This window comes from Lactuca sativa, chromosome 1, assembly GCF_002870075.4.
Source record: "Lactuca sativa cultivar Salinas chromosome 1, Lsat_Salinas_v11, whole genome shotgun sequence".
NCBI classification, from domain to species: domain Eukaryota; kingdom Viridiplantae; phylum Streptophyta; class Magnoliopsida; order Asterales; family Asteraceae; genus Lactuca; species Lactuca sativa.
In genome coordinates, this window is record NC_056623.2 from 204,954,359 (window position 1) to 204,961,670 (window position 7,312).

Genomic DNA, 7,312 nt, shown 5'->3' on the forward strand with positions numbered 1-7,312 from the left:
TAGCATACTATCACATAAAGCATAACAAATAGTATCATATAATAAAATTATCAAAAAGAGAATCATCATCTACCTATAAAGAAGTTCTAGTGGACCGGCATTCGTGTCTTTGACCCACTTCTACCGGGAAGGTAACTTACCTCGAATATTGAAGCCCACTGTAAAAAGCCTTAGTTGCTGCCCTGACAACTCCCTGAGCTATAACCCAATTAGCAATTGGGTGTCAAACCATGATCCTTATTCCTTACTTGGGGTGAAATGACCATTTCACCACCGACCCATCAAGGTCCATACTATAAAATCCATGAAAGCCCATTAATGGCCCAATTTTCAAAATCTGGCCCAAACCCTTACATGGACTACCCTTTAAAATCCATTACGTACTTCATAATCCTCCAAGGGTCAATTTTAGTGAAAGTTAAGTTAAGGTCAAAGTCAACATCCAAGTCAAAGTCAAAGTAAACGCTCCGATTTGACTCAACTCGTCGAGTTGCCCTTTAACTCGAAGAGTTCCCATAAACCGAAAAATCGTGATACTATGAATCTACTCGTCGAGTTCTTTCCTTTTCAACAGAATCGGGACATACTCACATCAACTCGCCGAGCTCCTTTGTGAAATCGTCAAGTTCTTCAGTTTGTTAACCATTCTTAATGCATTAAGCAATTTCTTTGGAATCCAACAGCTCCAAACCTCAGGTCCTTTCCATTTTAAGGTCTAGAAGGGTAAAATTTCCAACTTTACCCTCAAGAATCATCTACTAAGCTTAAAACTCAAAACCTAGTTTCTTTAAAGGTGGTCTCAATATATTAATCCCCTAAACTTCTACTACAACACACCAAGATACATATCTGATGTCCCAAGGTTGACAAATCACGTAAAGTTTCCAACTTTATGTTCATGCATTCAAGAAACACCCTCAAATGTCCATTTTTGGCTACACAATGGACATATTGCATGAATGGGACTTTGATGCCATTAAAGTTTGCAACTTTAAGCCTAAATAGGTCATATAGGGGTCAAATCTATCCTATTAACCCCTGGAAACCACTTCTCTTCGGACCATTTTATCAAAGCCCCAAAACTCAAGCTAAAACTTCAAGAAAAGTGATCTAGTAAGCTATATTTCAATGTGACGACTTTATACCTCAAAGATGCAGCTCTTGACGAAGGGATTCTAGATCTATAGTCAATCCTCCAAGCTAGGTGCTTCCATTTTCAAGTCTCCTTCAAGAATCACCAACGAAAACTCTTTATAAACTCACAACACTCAAAAATTTCCTTAGGGTCTCGAGGTTAGGGTTTAGGACGATGGAGGTTGTAAATGAGGCCAAACCCTAGAGCTTAAGTTGATTAAATAGGGTGCAAAATCCCAAATTAGGGTTTCTCAAACCGCGACCAACTCTTCGAGTTGGTCCCCTCCAACTCATTGAGTTGATCTTCGAAAATGCACGTGACTCATAATTCCTACACATCGAGTTTATGCCTTAAACTTGATGACTTGACCTTTAAAAATGAGGTTTTATTTTCCATAATTATCCTTCCAGATTCCGGGTGTTACAACTGGCCACGTCATGGTCACTAACAGACAGTTTTTTTGTTAATTTATTTTTATTCGTTTTACGTGTTTTTTTTCAATGATTTATGGCAGAGGATCTAATACTCAAATAGTTCCACCACTTTAACATCCAGAATCAGCATTTCAAAAGAAGATAAGTGAGTCAAGCAATAATTTTGAATCCAAAAAAGTCAAGCACTTTAAGAAGTCTCTAAGCAAGAAAGAAATAGGATGTGAGGCTGGAACAAAAAGCAATTTAGAGTATGATATCAAGATAGAGGTAGAAAAAATGGCGAACATTAAGGATATGACGATTGAAAAGTATAAGAAAAGGATGCATGATAACGGGTCGGGTCTTTCCAACCTGAAATTCCAAACAACACGAATTTCAAATTGAAGGGGCACATTTTAAACATGCTAAAAGATATCCAATTCTATGTGAAAGATCATGAAGGCGCCTTCAAGCATAATGAAGAAGTGAACAAAGTGCTAACTATTTCAATATTCCTAATATACCACGTGAAATGGTGTTGTTGCGGATGCTTCCGGTGACTTTTAGAGGAGTGGAAAAAGATTGGCTCAAGGCACTTCCACCCGGTGCTATCACTACATGGACTCAACTTCGTGAAGAGTTCACCCAAAATTTAGTACACCACCTAAGGTTGCAAAATCGAAGAAAAATATAGCAAATTTCAAACAACAAATGGTGGAGTCCTTATACAAAGCTTAGGAATGGTATAAAGGTATTCAAAGAAATTGTCCTCAACACGACTTGAACATGCAACAAGAGGTTTATATTTTCTATGATGGGTGTGACTGTGAAAACAAGGCAACTTCTTTAGTCTCAATAGCTGCTAACGAAGAAGAATCTGGCCATGATCAAGGAATTAATCCAAGAGTTCGCGAAGCACTCAAGAGAATATCATAACCTGCAAGAAGATGCTATAAGAAGAAAAGGCAATCTAGGAAACAAAAACTTGGATGCAATAATAGATAAACTAGAGAATATTGATCCACTAATGACAAAAACGGATTAGTCCATACATACCATATGAGTTGGATGTGACAATTGCAATGGGCCCCACTTCACCTAACATTTTCATCTAGATGAGAATGGGAAGTGGAAATCCTAAGTGTGTTACTCATGTGGGGACAAATACAATGTCGATTGGAGGAAAATCAAAAAGGGATTGGTTGCCTTAAAATGAGTACAATAAGCAAAAAGATGAGAATGATAGGCAAACCGCCCGAGGTTTTGATCAAAAAGAACCACTAGTCGAAAACAAGTCTGATTTCAAGTGAATGCTTGCACTCTTTGCATCCGTTTTTGAAAAGACGTATGATGCAACTGAAGCTATGATAACAAACCAAAAAGTGACAATATCCAATAGTGAAACTTAATTGGGTTAACTGACGAAACCTGTAAACGAAAGGCTACCTCCTAAAAATCTAGATCCAAAACCACAACCTCATGTTATGGCTATATACACTAAAAAAGAGGAAGATTTTGAACCATTTGGGATGTATGATACATATACCAAACCATACGATACACAACCAAAAGAATTAGAACATGAAGAATAAAAAGGAAAACCATCTGCCTAGTGCCCATGGCATGGCAACCAGGCCATAATGTGGCCACTGGAGAATAAAAATTCTTCATTTTTAAAGCCACACCAGCCTCCTCTGCCATATCCATCTCGAGCCCTCAAGAATCCTTCAGAGCCGAAACAGAAGAAATTCATGGAACAAGTGTTATCCTTTTCTATCAATGCTCCATTCCTCATATCCATGGTTAAGCTTTCTAAATTTCCTAATGATATAATGAAAAAATGAAAGGACATTAAAAAGCATCCGCCAACGTGCTTAATGGAATGTGTTTAGCTAGAATTATTGATGGATTGCCGATTAAAATCGTAGATCCGGGCCGATTGACTTTCCCTTGTGAATTTGGAAATTCCATTTAAATAAATGATCTAGCCGATTCGGAGGCTAGCATCAATCTCATGCCATATTCTTTTTATGAGAAGCTCGTTCTACTAAGGCTGCAAAACACGAGAATGACAATTCGAATGGTGGATCACTCAATCACTCATCCATGTGAGATTGTTGAATATTTGTTGGTGACATTTAGCAAATTTATTTTGCTAGTTGACTTTGTGGTTCTAAAATGAAAGAAGATGAAGACCTTCCCATAATCTTAGTAAAACCATTGTTTAGCACTGCAAGAGCCCTCATTGAGGTCCATGATTCTTAGATTAGTCAACGGGTAGAAGACAAATATATAACTTTTGAAATGAACCAAAGAGTGAGTTATGACAAGACAATAGATGAGGTGTTATGGGTGAATGATTTGGAAGAAGAAAAGTTCAACTAGTGAGACGAAAAAGACAAGCTAATAGAGGAAGAGTTGAGAGCATAGGAGAAGCCTCAAGTGGAAGAACTAAAGTGTTCCAAGCTAAAAGCTTCAATTCCTATGACTTTTGAAGTATTCACGTTCACTACACCCCAGGTTCAAGTTGATGAAGAAAGTAAATAAGAAAATTTTGTTTCAGATGATGAAGAGGAGATGAGTGAGAAGGAGACTGAACAAGAGAATAATGAGCCAATCATTGATAAGATAAAAGTAGAAGAAAAATAAGAAGATAGGAAGACGCAACTAGCTGAAAAAGGTAAATGGGTAAAATGCAAGCAAGAGAAAAGTGATAATAAAAAAAAGACTCAAAAAAGGAATACATATGGCGAGTTCAAGCGTACAAGAATAAATGTAAGGAGAAAAAGGAAAAAAGGAGATCTCACTCCTAACTACAACAACATAGGGCGATAAAGAGTCCAACTCAAGACTCCTAAAAAAAAAGCGCTTATCGGGTGGCATTCCAAAGTTTTAAGAGTTTTCATTTTCTTTTCATTATGAGTTCATTTTAGTTTTTGTTTTAGTTCTTATTTTTATTTTTCTTAAGCAAATGAGGATGTGTTTCTTTACTTCTTGATCTTACTATTTTGTAGTATTAAAAGAGGGGAAAGCAGAGAGGAGCTTAATTTGAAAATGTCATGAGATTTTGGAAGATTACAATTGAAGAACATATTTTTGAGTAAGTGTGTGGTGACTACCTGATGACGGGAGGAGTTTGAAATTTTTTACAAAAAGAAGAAGTTAGGAATGGTCATAACACATTAATAAATGAAAATGCATTAAAAATTGGGCTCAAAAAGATATTCTGAGAAGTCTCCACTACGTGGCTAACACTTCCATGTTCTGCTGGTTGTTTTTCTCGCCACCAGACTTTGATAGCCAGAATCACCATGATGTGGCAAATTCTTCCACGCCTTGGCCCTATTCAATACACTTTTTGAACATGGGTTTTTGGTTTATTCTATTCCGGTACATTTTCGTTCATGAGAAGAGGGTCCACAAGTTTTTTTTTGTAGCTAATATATTAGATGTCAACCATACAAGTTTCAAATTCGATCTCGCCACTGCTATCCTAGTTGAGTATGTTCTAATTTCTCATTTTTTACTTTTAGGCTCTTTAATTGTTTAAGTATGCAATGAGGATATTGCATCCATTAAGTGTGGGTAAGGGTTGAATATACGAATTCAAGCATATTGAAAAAAATTAATTAAGAAAATGAATAAGTTAATAAAATTATTTTATATAGACTTAAAATAATGGTGTAAAATACAATCTAGATAAAAAAAAAATTTGTGTTATTGTTTTGAGACCTAGGTTGCTATTGCTCTGTGGGATGATCTGATCTGAGCTTAAATGTTTATTTGAGCTAGCATATGTTCTAGTATATTTATGGCTTCCATGTCGTAGTGAAATCATGAGAAAAAATGTTAGTGAGGGTCACAGGTTTTCTGCTAACAACAGTATGGTACTTTTAAAAAGTCTAAAACATATTTTCTTTGTAATTATAATCATACTCAAATCAGTGTTTGTAAATAAGCTATGAATACGAAAATGTATCTTCGCATAAGTAAATCCATACTTAAAATAGACTTGAAAACAACCAAGCCCATGGTTTGTAGTAAGAGAGAGTTTTTAGTTAATGTTTATAGCGAGTCCTATAACCGAGCTATGTGACCTTATGTAGCCCTCTACGTCGCTTCGTTATACATCGTAGTAACGATAGTAGACACTTATCACCTGTAACGCCTGTGTTTCCGGGCTTGCCATTTTTAGCAATGTAATAGTCTAGGTTAACCTTTGTAACCCGTTTTGAAATAATAGAAGTGTATTATTGGAGTATTATGTGTTTTGTGCTTAATTGCTTAATTATGTGGTTTGATTAATTAAAAATAAAAATAAGCGTCAAAATTCAAGTGTAAGATAAACTTGATATCTTTGAATAATGTTGTAGTAGTTGAAACGAGGTTTCCGAATATATATAGAACGCCCAAATCTGACTTCGTATGAGGAAGTTATGATTTATCGAAGTTTCGACTTAGCGGTATGCAAGCTGAAATACTCGATTTGAGATCGAGCGATTTTTAGCCGAAACAATCTAAACGAGGATCGAAGGTCTCGTTGTTGGTATCGAAGCGATAAAAAAGTTAGGCGAGAACGGATGTCAAACGAAGAAGTTATGAATTTATAACGAAGTTTTTTCTGTCGCGGCCTATTAAAAATAAATAATAAAAATAAAGTCAAAATTAGCCGACGGAGTCTAAACAAAAGTTGTAGAGCGTAGTCTCACCTACGCGTGGATATAAGGAACGTCGAAAACGGAGTTCTTATGAAGAAGATATGAATTTCCGAAATTTATTAATTATTTTGTATTTAAATTAGATCTTTAAATCCGACATTATCCGAAGGGGAGTCAGCAGTCCGATCCGAAGTACGCCCCGCGTACTCCGAAGAGTGTCGACACTTCGGATGACGCATGCAGTGACGATTTCGGAGGCCTGTACGCCCCGCGTACTCCGAGGCTCCAGCCTCCTATAAATAGGATGCAAGGGCAGCCGACCCAATTGCCAATTTTCTCTCTTCTCTCTCCCGTTTTGCATCGTTTTGCGTGCCAGAAATACCCCGAAGCCCTGGTATTATTCTCGAGCCCCGAGGCAAGTCCCGAGATCCCGAAGATCCCGAGAAGTGCAGTTCCCGAGTCGAAGCTCTGCCTGCGAGAAGTTCGATTTTTGTGGAGATCTTCCAGATCTGCTGAGGATTACTACTTCTACAAGTCGTAGTGTTGTCCGATCATCTTCTGATCAAGTGAGTGTATACTACTTTTCATAAACACGATAATAATACAAGTATGGTTTGAGTGTATTAAGTAAATTGTGGTTTATATGTGTGAGTGTGTAGTTACTTTCTTCTAAAGCATAACTATGAAGTATTTTATACGATATACTTGTTATGTGTATATTTTGTTGTTATATGAGTGAATGTATATTCACTTTATCCTATCTCATAGATCTGATTTGTTTCTATGAAATACGTGTTATGTGGGTATGCCTATGCCTCATCTGTTATGTGGAATATATATTGAATGAGAATGCTATACAGGTTTTAAACTATGTATGAAAATATATATTTTTATCTACTAATATGTTGGGTAGAACATGGGTAGATAGTTGGTGTGTAATAAACAGATGAGAGGCCTCGATGTTGTTGTTGTTGTTGATCTAGTTATTCAGCGGAGTATGGATAACGACCACGGACTCTTTCTAGACAGTCTTGTGGAACGCTAGCAGGCTCATAACCTGTAGGTGTTGTGAACGATGTGTTCACCGGTGTACTCTATCCCCCTCA

The 7,312-nt window shown here is 36.8% G+C and overlaps 1 non-coding gene across 1 annotated transcript; it reads right to left on the reverse strand.

Annotated features, from left to right (window-relative positions):
- Positions 1-2,222: 2,222 nt before the first annotated feature.
- LOC111879944 (small nucleolar RNA R71) lies at positions 2,223-2,330 on the reverse strand. Its single transcript, XR_002846275.1, has one exon. It is a non-coding gene; the product is annotated as a small nucleolar RNA R71 (small nucleolar RNA).
- Between the last annotated feature and the right edge of the window lie 4,982 nt (positions 2,331-7,312).